The 14,635-nt window shown below is 37.6% G+C and overlaps 1 long non-coding RNA gene and 1 pseudogene across 2 annotated transcripts in view; one reads left to right on the top strand and one right to left on the bottom strand.

The window, feature by feature from the left end:
• The window catches only part of LOC140701157 (uncharacterized), a 45,230-nt gene that overhangs the window by 13,728 nt on the left and 16,867 nt on the right, over positions 1-14,635 (bottom strand). The window contains exon 3 of one of the 2 annotated variants that reach the window (XR_012080066.1): positions 4,812-5,711. The exons of the other annotated variant lie outside the window; for it this stretch is intronic. This is a non-coding gene — a long non-coding RNA (uncharacterized lncRNA). Of the gene's footprint in view, positions 1-4,811; positions 5,712-14,635 lie in introns of those variants that run through there. 2 annotated transcript variants of the gene reach the window in all.
• Positions 6,143-6,956, top strand: LOC102535853 (RNA transcription, translation and transport factor protein pseudogene; annotated as a pseudogene).

The raw sequence follows: 14,635 nt of genomic DNA, 5'->3' as shown, positions 1-14,635 counted from the left end.
TATAGTATTGTCTGAAGTCTGGGAGAGTTATTCCTCCAGCCTCTTTCTTTCTCTTCAGTAATGCTTTAGCAATTCTAGGTCTTTGATGGTTCCATATAAATTTTAGTATGATTTGTTCTAGTTCTGTGAAATATGTCCTGGGTAATTGGATAGGGATTGCATTAAATCTGTAGATTGCCTTGGGCAGTGTGACCATTTTAACAATATTGATTCTTCCAATCCAAGAGCATGGAATATCTTTCCATTTTTTAAAGTCTTCTTTAATTTCCTTCATCAATGGTTTATAGTTTTCTGTGTATAATTCTTTCACCTCCTTGGTTAGATTTATTCCCAGATATTTTATTACTTTGGGTGCTATTTTAAAGGGGATTGTTTCTTTACTTTCTTTTTCTGTTGATTTATCGTTAGTGTAAAGAAAGGCAACTGATTTTTGAACATTAATTTTGTAACCTGCTACCTTGCTGAATTCTTCGATCAGCTCTAGTAGCTTTTTTGTGGACCTTTCAGGGTTTTCTATATATAGTAACATGTCGTCAGCATATAATGACACTTTTACCTCTTCTTTTTCAATTTGGATCCCTTTTATTTCTTTCTCTTGCCTGATTGCTGTGGCTAGGACTTCCAGGACTATATTGAATAGGAGTGGTGATAGTGGGCATCCTTGTCTTGTCCCAGATTTTAGTGGGAAGCTTTTGAGTTTTTCACCATTGAGAACTATGCTGGCTATAGGTTTGTCATATATAGCTTTTATTATGTGGAGATATGTTCCCTCTATACCCACTTTGGCGAGAGTTTTTATCATAAATGGGTGTTGAATTTTATCAAATGCTTTTTCTGCATCGATTGAGATGATCATGTGGTTTTTGTCCTTTCTCTTGTTGATGTGATGTATTACATTGATTGATTTGCGTATGTTGAACCAGCCTTGTGCCCCTGGGATGAACCCCACTTGGTCATGATGTATAATCTTTTTTATGTGTTGTTGGATTCTATTTGCTAAAATTTTGGTGAGGATTTTGGCTTCTATGTTCATCAGTGATATTGGCCTATAATTCTCTTTTTTTGTAGTGTCCTTGCCTGGTTTTGATATCAGGGTGATGGTGGCTTCATAGAATGAGTTTGGGAGTATTCCCTCCTTTTCAATCGTCTGGAAGAGTTTGAGAAGGACTGGTATGAGTTCTTCTTTGTATGTTTGGTAGTATTCCCCGGTGAAGCCATCCGGTCCTGGACTTTTATTTGTAGGGAGGTTTTTAATTGCTATTTCTATTTCCTTTCTAGTGATCTGATTGTTCAAGTGTTCAGTTTCTTCTTGATTCAGTTTTGGTGGACAGTATGTTTCCAGAAACTTGTCCATCTCCTCTAGGTTATCCAGTTTGGTTCCATATAGTTTTTCATAATATTCTCGTATGATATTCTGTATTTCTATTTTGTTTGTTGTAATTTCTCCATTTTCCTTTCTTATTTTGCTAATTTGTGCTCTCTCTTTTTTCTTCTTTGTGAGTTTGGCCAGAGGTTTGTCGATTTTATTTACTTTTTCAAAAAAACAGCTTTTGGTTTGGTTGATTTTTTCTATAGTCTTGTTAATCTCTATTGTATTTAATTCCTCTCTGATCTTTATTATTTCCTTCTTTCTGCTGCTTTTTGGGGCTTTTTGTTGTTCTTTTTCTAATTGATTCAGGTGGTGGGTTAACTTGTTTATTTGAGATTGTTCTTCTTTTTTGAGGAAGGCCTGTATCGCTATAAACTTCCCTCTTAGCACTGCCTTTGCTGTGTCCCATAGGTTTTGAGTGGTTGTGCTTTCATTATCATTTGTCTTAAGGTATTTTTTAATTTCAGCTTTGATTTCCTCATTGAGCCATTGTTTTTTCAATAACATATTGTTTAATCTCCCTGCTTTTCTTTTTTTCTCCTTTGTTTCTCTGTTGTTGATTTCCAGTTTCATGGCATTGTGGTCAGTAAAGACGCTTGAGATAATTTCTATTTTCTTAAATTTGTTGAGGTTTCTTTTGTGTCCAAGTACATGATCGATCCTGGAAAATGTTCCATGTGCACTTGAAAAGAATGTAAATTCTATTTTTGGGGGGTGTAATGCTCTGAAAATATCCAGCAAGTCTAGTTTTTCTATTGTAGTATTTAATTTCTCTGTTGCCTTGTTTATTTTCTGTCTGGAAGATCTGTCTAGTGATGTTAATGCAGTGTTAAAATCTCCAACTATGATTGTATTCCCATCAATATCGCCCTTTATCTCTGTTAGTAATTCTTGTATGTACTTAGGTGCTCCTATATTGGGTGCATATATATTAACGAGTGTAATGTCTTCATCTTGTATCACTCCTTTAATCATTATAAAATGTCCCTCTTTATCTTTCTTTATGGCCTTTGTTTTAAAGTCTGTTTTGTCTGAAATCAGTACTGCAACACCTGCTTTTTTGGCTTTTCCATTTGCATGGAATATCCTTTTCCATCCTTTCACTCTCAATCTATATGTGTCCTTCTCCCTAAAGTGGGTCTCTTGTATGCAGCATATTGAAGGTTCTTGCTTTATTATCCACTCTGCCACTCTATGTCTTTTGACTGGAGCATTTAGTCCATTAACATTTACAGTAATTAATGATAGATGTGTGTTTATTGCCATTTTGAACTTATCTTTGCAGTTGAATTGGTATATCCTCTTTGTTCCTTTCTTCTTCCTTTTGTGGTTTGGTAATTTTCCTTTGTATTATCATGGATTTTATTTAATTTTTGTGACTCCCTTGTAAATTTTTGACTTGTGGTTACCCTTTTTTGTAAATCTATTAACCTATACCCGTTTTTAATAAATAACCTGATCTCAAACCCATCCTACTGTTAAAAAAAATTTAAAAAAAGAAAGAAAAAAAAATTCTATATTTCCCTGCCTCCCTCTCCCACTCTCAGTGATTTGTATGTCTTCTTTTATAATTTCGTGTTTTCTTTATTTGTAATTCATGAGTTATCACCTTTCCAGTTGTACGTTTCTCATTTCTGTAGCATCCTGCTGCTTTTCTATTTAGAATAGCCCTTTCAACATTTCTTTTAGCATGGGCTTAGAGTTGCTAAACTCCTGCAGCTTTTTTTTTGTCTGTGAAACTCTTTATTTCTCCTTCTATCCTAAAGGATAGCTTTGCTGGATAAAGTATCCTAGGCTGCATCTTTTTTTCATTCAGGGCTTTGAATATATCTTGCCACTCCCTTCTGGCCTGTAGTGTTTGTGTAGAGAAATCAGCTGAGCGCCTTATGGGGGTTCCCTTGTAATTCACTCTTTGCTTTTCTCTTGCTGCCTTTAGAATCATTTCTTTATCCTTGACTCTGGCCATCTTGATTATGATATGTCTTGTTGTGGGTCTATTTGGGTTCTTCCTGTTTGGGACCCTCTAAGCTTCCTGTACTTGTAAATCTGATTCCTTCTTTAAGTTTGGGAAGTTTTCAGTCATGATTTCTTCAAAAACCTTTTCAATCCCCTTTGATCCTTCTTCCCCTTCTGGGACCCCTATTATGCGAAGATTGGGACGCTTTATATTATCCCATAGATCCCTTATGCTATTATCATTATTTTTTATTTGCTTATCTTGTATTTCTTCTGAATGGGTGCTTTCTGTTGCCCTGTCTTCTAGATCACTAATTTGTTCCTCTGCATTAACTAGTCGGCTTTGCACAGCTGTTAGATCATTCCTCATCTCTGTCAATGAGTTTTCCCATTTTGCTTGGCTCTTCTTTATAGCTTCAATTTCATTTTTGACATATTTTATTTCTCTAAGCATTATCTCTTTTAATTCCTTCAGCAATTTGATCACTCCATTTTTGAAATCTTGATCTAGTAGGCTATCGATGTCTATTTCATTGAGCTTTCTTTCAGGGGATTCCTCTTGTTCTTTTAATTGGGAAAGGTTTCTCTGCTTCTTCATCTTGCTCATACCTCTCTGGCACTGTGGTTTATGGAGTATCAGTTGTCTATTTTGGATCTTAAGGATTTTATCTATCTAATGCCTATTTAGGAATAGAACTTAGGAAAAAAAAGAAAAAAGAAAAAAAAGAAAAAAAGAAAAAATAAGAGAGAGAGAAAGATTTTTAAAAGAAGGGAGAAAGAGAGTTTGAAAACAATGTATAATGAATAATAGAAGAGCGGGTTGAAGCAGAGTATTAATCGGGTGGAGACGTCCTTTTAAAACCTTAAAAAAAAAAAAGGGGGGGTGGGGAGATGAATATATGTGTTTGAAGCCTGTGTCTAATCAATAACAGGACATCAAAACCCAAGAGAAATAGAAATGAATTAAGAAGTAAAAATTAAGAGAGTAATTGAAAATAGAACAGGTAAAAACAGATTAAAAAAAAAACAAAAACAAAAAAACAAACAAACAAACAAAAAAAGGGGGTTGTCGGTGTTCTCCTGGAGTGTGTGTGCTTTTAATGTGATGTCCTCCTGTCTTCGTCCTGTTTTGGAAGCTCAGCTTGTTTTCATAGGCCCTCCGTTGGCGCCCTCTTCTGTGCTGCTCCCAGCACCTGTCGGCAAGCAGATCGCGCCTCCTCCTAACACGGGGTCAGATGCAGCTCTCCTCTGCTGCGGGCGGGCGGGTCACTGCCCCTCCGGATGCCGCAGTCAGATGTTGCAGACTGGCCAGGCAGGAGGGCGGGTCGTGCCCCTTCCCAGCACCTCGGTCACGGGTTGTGTTCCTGCCCGTCAGGCGAGGGGCCTCTCCCCCTGCCTGCGCCGCTGGTAGCTTCACTGTTCTGTGTGGCTCCGCGCTCTGCGCCGGCGCTCCGCCCTGGTCGCGCTCCGCGGGTGGGCTCGGGGAAGACCGAGGGGCAGCCTCGTCCCTGCTCCGAGCCAAGACCCAGCTGCTTGTTTGTCTTTGTGGAGCAAGTTCTCTGGGGGACCAGAATGGAAGGATCCTATCTTCCCCAGGCTGTAGGCCCGTCTCAGTCTGGCCCTTGAGGCTGCTAAGCCCTTTGGTGCGGACGCAGGTTTCGCCTCTGCCCCCGCCTGGGTGTTAAGCGCCGGAGAATATGGCGGTTCTGCCTGGGCCCCGCCCCTCTTCCCCTGAAAAGTTTCCGCGGGTTTTCAGAGATGGGGGTATGCACCCTTCCCCCGAGAGCACATCAACCTTGCTGTTTTATGGAGGGCCCAGGTTGTTCTGTCCTGTACACCCACAGCCACAGCGCCCAGCCCCTTGCAGTCCCCCGGAGCTGCCTCCGTGCAGCCGCCCCCGTCCTCCACCCGGCTTGTGCAGCCTGGCCCTGCCCGCCGCTGCCGGCCCGCGTCTCAGGCTGGGTGTCGGGGGGACGCTCTGTGCCCGTTTAACTTAGTTCTGTCAGACAAGGGCTGCTCTGTACAGATCCGAGCCTCGGAGGCTCCCCCTCCGTCCCGCTGGCCTCTCAGTTGGAGAGGGGAGACCCAGCGAGCGAGCGCCAGTCCTCCTTTGCCGCTCCCTCCCCGCGGGACCCGACCCGCGCTGCTTTGCCTTTTGTTCTTTCTTTTTTCCTTTTCTCCTACCAGATTTTTGGCGTCTTTATCTTTTGAAGAGGGCGATGATCTGTTGGAGTTCCGCAGGTGCTCTGGTTGGCTGAGTGGGTCTGTAGATGTGGGTCTTGGTGTATTTGTGGGAGAGGGTGACTTACAAGCGTCCTTCTACTCCGCCATCTTGCCCGGAAGTCGAGTTCTGTTGATTGACAGTAACTGAACAAACAGTCCCTAACTAAGAAAGAAATGTTAGCACCAAAGAATTTGAAAGGAGAGAAACACAATGCAATGCCAAGTGGATATATATGTATACCTTAAAATAGCATATTAAAATCTGTCCTACATTCCATGGTACACCTTGAAATATGTTTATTCATGACTAGAATTGAAAGAGGTGATAATGTATGCTAAATTAGAATGGTGAATATTATATAATCACAAAACTAAAAGGAGAACTGATGATAATTAGGTTGTCTTATTTTCCCCACATATTTCTTGAAGGGGGGAAACTATGCCATTATAATACAGTATGGCACCCGGATAAGAAATATTATTAAATATTAAACATTTAAAAGTTTAATATAGGATTTGGCTTTGGCTTCTTTTTTGCTTTTTAAAGTTTTCTAGGCCTCTCCTCTCCCGGCCGAAGACAGAGCTGCCGGGACCATGTTCGGTCGCAAGCTGACGGCCCTCGACTACCACAACCCTGCCGGCTTAAACTGCAAAGATGAAGCAGAATTTAAAACTTTATTGTTTGACTTGAAGACCAGAAAATCAGACACTACAAGATTGAAGGCAGAGGTAATCTACGAAACATCCATAGCAGTGACTGGCCTAAGTTCTTTGAAAAGTATCTCAGAGCTGTTAACTGTCCTTTCAAGATTTAAGATTGACAAGAAGCAATCGACTGGCTTCTTGGTTTAGCTGTTAGACTTGAATATGGAGGCAATGCTGAAAAATACAAGGACTTGGTACCTGATAATACAAAAAATGCTGACAGTGCAGCTAAAAATGCAGAGCCATTGATCAATTTGGATATAAATAATCCTGATTTTAAGGCTGGTGTAACTGCTTTGGCTAACCCTCAGATTAGAGTCATGATTACCTGGTAATGCTTAAGGCAATTCGCATTTTGGTCCAGGAGTGCCTGACACAGGATGCAGTTGCTAAAGCAAATCAAACAAAAGGCGGCCTGTCTGTTGCTTTAGATAAGCATATTCTTGGTTTTGACACAGGAGATGCAGTTCTTAACGATGCTGCTCAGATTCTGCGATTGCCGCATATAAAAGAGCTCAGAGAACTACAGACAAAAATTAACAAAGCCATAGTAGCTGTTCAGGTGATTATTGCCAATCCAAAGACAGACCACAGACTGGGGAAAGTTGCAGATGAATGTTTTAAGATTTCAGCTTCTCACCTACTTAGTACAGCTGGGAACCAGGGACACTTTGGCATGTGTTTGGAAATGTCATGTTTTTGAGGGAAGAATCCCAGAAAACTGACTATGTTCCAGAGATTACCGTCGTTGCTTTTTCTTTAATAAAGTTGGGGCAAGTGAAAAAAAAAGTTTTCTAGCAGCAGTTATTCCTCACGTGTTAGAATTCCACCTGAGCAAGAAGTTGAAATTTTTAAGATAATTTGTTGAATAGGCTATATTCAACAAATATGTATTGAATGCCTCTTCTGATCTGAGCATACAGTCCTAAACCCATCTGGTGTCTAACAGGTTAGGCCACAGGAAGTTGTTTCTAGATACGTGGAAAGATCAGGAGGAAGCAAAGCCCGGGAGAACAAGCATGAATTGCCAGCCAGTGAGGAGCACATTCAGGTCAGACTCTATCTGGCTCCAAACCGTCTGTTCACTTCCTGTCCAGCCAGTGGACTAAATCTCCGACCTTGAAATCCAAGGCTCCCAGAAGAACTAAGACTTTCATGATCCCAGAAAAGAACTGCAATTTGCAGGATGAGAAAATGAAAGCACTGGTGTGATTGAGTCCAAATTGCTCACCCCGCCACATCAATAAATTGGGAGATGAGCTGTTGTGGCAAGGAATAATGACTTTATTGGGAAAACCAGCAGACAGAGAAGACAGGGTAATAGCATCCTAAAGAACCATCTTACCCACGTCAGAATTCAGACTCCTTTTCTACTAAAAAGAGAAGGAGTGTGGTTAGTTGTTGCAAACTTCTTGGTGTCAGACTCCTTTGTTCTTGCAGCTGCCCACCTAGGTCAGGTTATGATGTTCCTGTAAACCTCCAGCAAGACGTGCAACTTTTTATCTCTATACAAATGGGGAAGTGTTACACCCTTAAAGGTCAGAGCCTTGAGAATGGGCTCTTCTGTAAGTTTTAGGCCATAGGCAACATTCTATCACAAAAGATGAAGAACCAGCACGACTCACCACTGGAAACAGAGCACAGGTTCAGAGCTAAAGGAACAGATTAACATGGAGTTAGATTTGTTCTTCCCTATTACACTTGTTCAGAAAAATCCAGAAGGTAGCAGTGTATTCTTTTAAGAAGAGATCAGCTAGAAATGTGCTTCACGCAAATAGAGCTAAACTACAGAGTACAACATACAACATCACGACCAGTCCAAAACCAAAGAGCGAGAACATTTCCTGACACACAAATTTCTACAGGAGGAAAGAGAATGTGAAACAATACACCCTCTCAGCACCCTCTCACATGCAAGGTAAAATTAACACTAATTTACACATTTTAATCTATACTTTTATATACATTCCAGGGAGACCTAGGGGATGAGTAATGTGCTAATATTGATCTCAGATAATTACTTGCTACCACATCTCTCTGATTTGCCACCAGCAAATGGTGAAGCTTGGGGTTAGGAGAAAAAAAAAATCAAATATCACTACTCAGGTAAGAGCAGACAAGTATGTAAGGAAAAAAGAGAAAAAAATTGTTGAATTTTGCTTGTTAAAACATCTACTGCTGACTACCACTGAATATGCATGAATGACACTTCTAATAGCCATTTTCGTATTTACAAATTTGGCATACTGGCAGTTGAATTATTAGATAAAACTTTCAAGTTCTTTTGCTTAACATAAAAAGGCAACAGATACCTCAGCAAGCCAGCAGACAACCTAGAAGGCTATTTTAAAAACACTGCTGAGACTTCCCTTCCTTTAGAATCTCTTAAATGGTCAATATAAAGAGAAGCAATTTGGAATCCTATTACAAACTTACACCACAATCCCAAAACCTGTAAAGAAAGTAACAACATCTCAACACCAAAAACACCCCAAATCTCGAACAGTAAGGGCAATAGATTTGTAGAAACTAACTACTATACATAAAATAGATAAACAACAAGTTTACAGTAAATAGCACAGGCAACTGTATTTAGTATCTTGTAGTAACCTACAATGAAAAAGAATATGAAAGGGAATATACGTATGTCCATGTATGACTGAAACATGATGCTGAACACCAGAAATTAACACAACATTGTAAACTGACTATACTTCAATAAAAAAAGGCATCACTATATCCAAAATAAAAATAAAAAGTGAGAGCACTAATTCCCTGTTACATTCACTTTTACACAAATCTCTCTACAGCTGTGCATAGTCTACCAGCAATGGCTCAGTGAATCTCTATTCAAATGATCTGAGGTAAGACTACGGAGTAAGATTTTAAAAAGATCTTTCCTCCCACAGTTCTCCAAGATACAATTGTTGTACTTTAAGAAGTTGGTAAGCTAAAAAACCTAGAGTATTACATACTCTTGATGGTTCTATAAAAATATTCCAACCATATGTGAAAATTGTACCAAGAACACATTTCAGTTTTACCCTAACACTGTAAAATATATTAATTGCTTAGGGTTTTATTCATCTAATTGATTAGGCAAAATTCAATTGACTTCAGAGTAATATAGTTTATAAAAGAAAAACTGGATGTTTATAAAATTGGGGAGATAGAAAACAAATCTTGGTCTCACATTGATATAGATACAAACAGCCTTTAATATTCTATTTATGTAACAAGAATTTGCCATTAAAAACGGCCTTTGACTGTTTTAACTTATATTATTAGCTTTAAACATCTTGAAATAATCCAAGTATTTTAAAGCACTTGTCTGATAATATAATTCATCTGGAATAATACATGAAACTTCCCATAAGATTTCTCAGAGAATAAATCTGTGGCTGCATATTCTGAATATGTGGATCCATTAAGCTAATTTTGTACACGGGCAGTTTTATGACCAAAACGCAAAGCTTGTCAGGCTAATTTTTAAAGCAAAGTTAACTATGACTACTAAACTCGACACAGTAATTTTTGATACTTGATATCTACTTATTTATCCCAAAGGTATAATTTCCTTCCATATAAATAATTGCCTCCCTTTTGACCCCCAAAATAAAACATACACTTAAAAACAAAGCAAGACAAAACAAAACAACAACAGAAGCCCTTCTAGCATGGATATTTCTACTTAATTCACATTTTTTATATCAGATTTTAAGTATATATGATCAGGTCCTGAATGTTCCTTATTTAATCCTTTTAAATCACCTCAACATTTCTCTGAACTTACATGCATCAATTAATCGTTAACTATAATGCTAAAGACATGGAGCTACACTAAAACATGAAACCAAAATGTAAGGAATGAAGTTAGAGAGGTAAAAAAGAATCTAAATTATACTTATTTGTCTCCAAGAATGATAAACTTGCTACATTTGTTTAATAAATTGGCAATAAAATCACTATTTAATAACAAAAACCCAGAACATCACAGTAAGTTAAAAGTATCTGATTAGAAACAGTTTGACATATTAAAATTTTATAAAGCAAAACCAGTAACTTAAATGATCATATTTAACATACAAAAACAAAAACACTAATAATATAGACTTTGATAGCATTAAATAACCATATCTATTTCAGGATTATATGGTAAATGTTAATATTTCCACCCCCAGGTTCTGCAGGTAAAACAGAATGTAATTCTGAGATATATTTCCACCCAAATCATGTTTTCTAGTATTCAATTCAAAAAGATCTACCAGCAACTGAGAAGGTGAATGTATTTCACCTTTCTAAACATATTTTTATATGAACATCCTAAATTATCTACATGAGAGACTAGCATTTCAAGAGTGAAAAATTCATTTTTCTTATAGTGCATCAGCATTAAAATTTTTACACCAAACAGCTAGAATGTTTATTAAAATTAGTCTTATTAAGGTAAAACTTAAAGAATTACTCTGGAACATCTTTATTTCAACAAACAGATGAGACAGAGGGAAGCAGTCACAGAATCATGTTACATTTATAGTGTCACATAAAATGTAGATTAAATTATCAAAGAAAGGATTCAACTGACATCTTTAAAGCTTTTTGCAGATTTAACGAATAGTTTATTCTGCCACATGCTGGGCCTTAGAATTACTTGGCTGAGATTTTATCATTCTGGTGACCAGACTGCATGCCAGACTTTTAAACCAGTACTTTGGGGTTAGACTTAGGTATCAATCATTTTGAGAATTTCCCAGGTGATTCTAATGTGCATTCTTTCTCTATGTGGTATTTTGTTTGTTTGTTTATCTGTTTTGAGATTATGTGTAAATTTTCACATTTATCCACATAAATTTATCTGTGGAACAAATTCAATTATTTTTTAGCATCAATAAATTTCAATTAAAACCAATTTTTTCGATGTTTTTAATTGAGGTAATATCAGATTAAGACATAAATTATTTTCACAGTGGTACCATTTTCAGGAACAAATAATTATTAGTAGAAACTATAAAATCACACAATGTAGAGAATAAGATTGAAAAAGATGCAGCGAGAAATGAGACTTAAATCTTAACAGTGATGCAGTGTATTGATTAGATAGGGCTGCCGTGACAAAATACCACAGACAGAAGGCTGAAACAACAGAAATTCATTTTCTCACAGTTCTGGAGGCTGGGAAATCCCAAATCAAGGGGTTGGCAGGGGTGCTTCCTCCTGAATAAACGTAGCTTTCCTCAGCTATCCCAGAATTCTGAAATCGTAAAACTAGAATAACAGGTAAGACAGTAGGCGACCAATGCGTGATGTGTTATATTTATAAATAAAAATGAATTTCTTTTTTACATTATCTTTTCGCTTCTGATGTTTAGTGTTAGTAATATGTGTAATATGTATAGTGTTTTGTATCATATAAGACAATATTTATGTAGGTACTGATAGATGATTCATCTTGTAAACCGATGACATAAACTTACAGTATCAATCAATGCAGTATTATAAATGTATTTTCTCTTCCTTATGATTTTCTTAGTAACATTTTCTTACCTCTAGCTAACTTTATTGTAAGAATACAGTATAAACAAGTTTATACTGTATAGCACAGGGAACTATATTCAATATCTTGTAGTAACTTATGGTGAAAGAGATTATGAAGAAAAAAGTATGTTCCTATATGATTGAACTGTTGTGCTGTACACCAGAAATTGCACAACATTGTAAACTGACTAAACTTCAATAATATATATATAAATATAACTTAAAAAGAATACAGTATATAATACATGTAAGTTTGAGGGAAATCAAAAGTTAGAGATTTTCTACCATACGTGGAATTGGTGCCTTTAACCCATGTTGTTCAAAGGTCAACTGTGTAAAGAAAGCTGCCATAAACATTTATGTGCTGGTTTTTATCTAGACACAAAATTTCAAATTAGTTGAGTAAACACCTAGAAGTGTGATTGCTGGATTGTGTGGTAAGGTTATGCTTAGCTTTGTATGAAACTGCCAAATGAATGAGAGTTCTGTTGCTCTATATCCCCATCTGAAGACTTTTATAGAGGAATAATTTACAGTAGTATGGGCAGGGTTTAGGGAAGCAAGGAAGGGATGGCATAATACCCTGGAGTATTAGCAATAATGCGTGTGGAGGGAAAGAGAACTGGAGAGAGCAGATGTAGTATGGAGTGAGCTGCCTCTTTGGAGTTAAGGCTTTGGGGAGAGGGGTACAGAAAACCAGCCAACTCTTGGAGATCCAAAGAGCAGAGATTCATGGTAGAGACTATCCCAATTTTACTCTTCTCCCATCTCCTGATTGTTTCCCTGTCTGTGCCTCCCATTGACCAGACCTAACTGGAAACCAGAGCAGGACTCCTTTGATGCGATCTGAACAGGTCAACTGCTCCTTGCACAGAGTAGGCTGGAAAGAAGTTGACGATGTCTTATGGGTCAAATGAAAATGCCTAGCATTTACATTCCTGCAAATTTTTACAATTGTTTTCCCCCAAAATTTACTTTTGGCATTTCAGATTACTTCCTCTTGGATATATTTCCAATACTGGTATTACTAGACCAAAGAAGATGAAAATTTTTGAAGGCTGCTGATTTGCTTGTACATACCACATAAAGGATATCTAAAATTTTGCCTATCATGGTTCTAAGAGCTTATGATTTCTCTGTTTCAGCATCATTTTTGGTATTTATAACTAATGAATATATACTTTATTACATGTGTTATATGTAACATATATAATACATAATTTTATATATTTCCATAGGTATTCAGTATTTCTTTCATTATTGGCACATGGAAATTTTAATTTAATTTGGGAACAAGAGTGTATATGATGCAAGGGGTCAGGTACACATTAAAAACAAGGGTCAGTTTATTTTTCCATTTTAAAAAATGAGTAAATTAAATGTGTCTATCTACATATCTATTGATATAAATACAGATTTTTTCAAAGATAATGGATAACATTTGTTTTCACAAACATATGATGAGTAGTCTCCCTTTAAAGACATGATGATCATGGCTTTAAATGTGGGTTCAGATTGTTTATCTGAGTCTTTAACACTGCTAGTTCCTCATTATAAGTGCATTCCTCATGAAAACTACGTCTGTAGCCTGTTTTTGTTTCTACTCATTTCAGATTTTTTCCAATAACAGTGACCTCCCTGGTGTTGCTGTGGGCTTCATGCCTCTCTCGTCTTTCTTGACTGCCTCCACTCCAATCGAGAGTATTGGTAGCTCCCAACATTGCTGAAAGAAGTCATTGAAGAGGTAGCACAATTTGTGAATCCTTTGTTCTTTCTCATTTAATAGAAATAGACATTTTTTTATTCCACTGAAAATGCTCTTGCCAAGGTCACCGGTGACTCATTTTTTGCTAAATCCAGTGAACACTTACAAGTTTTTATTTAATTATTTGACCTTTCAGCAGTATTTGGCATTACTGATGATTACCCTTTTCTGGAAGCACTGTCATTCCTTGGCATCCAAGACACTGCACTCTCCATGTGTTTCAGGTCTCTGAAGCCAGACTGTCTGGGCTCAGCTCTTGGCTCAGACACTGATTAGCTGCATGACCTTGAGTAAGACACTCAACATCTTTGGGATTCAGTTTTCTTGTAGTTAATAATAATAACAGTACCTATCTCTTAGGGTAGGTGTGAGGACTTATGTAAAATCCTGCATAAAATGATTCAAATAATACTTGGCACTTCTGCACCACTTAAATCAGCAGTGTGTGGTGTGCTGGTAAACCAGCTCTCCGGAAAGTAAAGCCCTGATTTGTAGTGTTACCAATTTCTTTTGTATAAATGCCTTCCACGGCCTTAAATACACCCACCATTCCTGACTATTTAGCAATTGGCTTCCCAGGAACTGGCTTCTGCGCTCTCCTGACAGCTGCCTCTGTCCTTGGCTTTTTAATCTCCTCTGCTTGGTCTCTACTGTGGGCTCCCCTTCCTTCCATTCTGAAACACCTTTGCTCTTTGGTGTTCTGTGCTAGGCTTTCCTATTGTTTTACTGTGTACATTTTCTCAAAGCAATCTCATCCAGTTTTAAAAAGTCGATATATAGTTTACATATTATACAATTCATCCACTTAAAGTGTACAGCTCAGTGGTTTTGTACATTCACAACATGGTACAACCATCACCACCATCAATTTCAAAACACTTTTCATCACTTTCCAAAGAAACTCAGTCTCTATTAGCAGTCAGTTACTCCTCCTCATCACCATACCCAACTATTAACCACTTTCTGTCTCTAAAAACTTGCCTATTTTGGATATTTCATATAAGTGGAATCATATAATAACGTGGTCCTTTGTGACCATCTTCTTTCACTCGGCAGGATGTTTTCAAGGTTCAGCTATGTTG

The sequence above is a fragment of the Vicugna pacos genome, chromosome 2 (assembly GCF_048564905.1).
Source record: "Vicugna pacos chromosome 2, VicPac4, whole genome shotgun sequence".
NCBI lineage: Eukaryota > Metazoa > Chordata > Mammalia > Artiodactyla > Camelidae > Vicugna > Vicugna pacos.
This window is presented reverse-complemented; position numbering and strand designations above follow the sequence as displayed.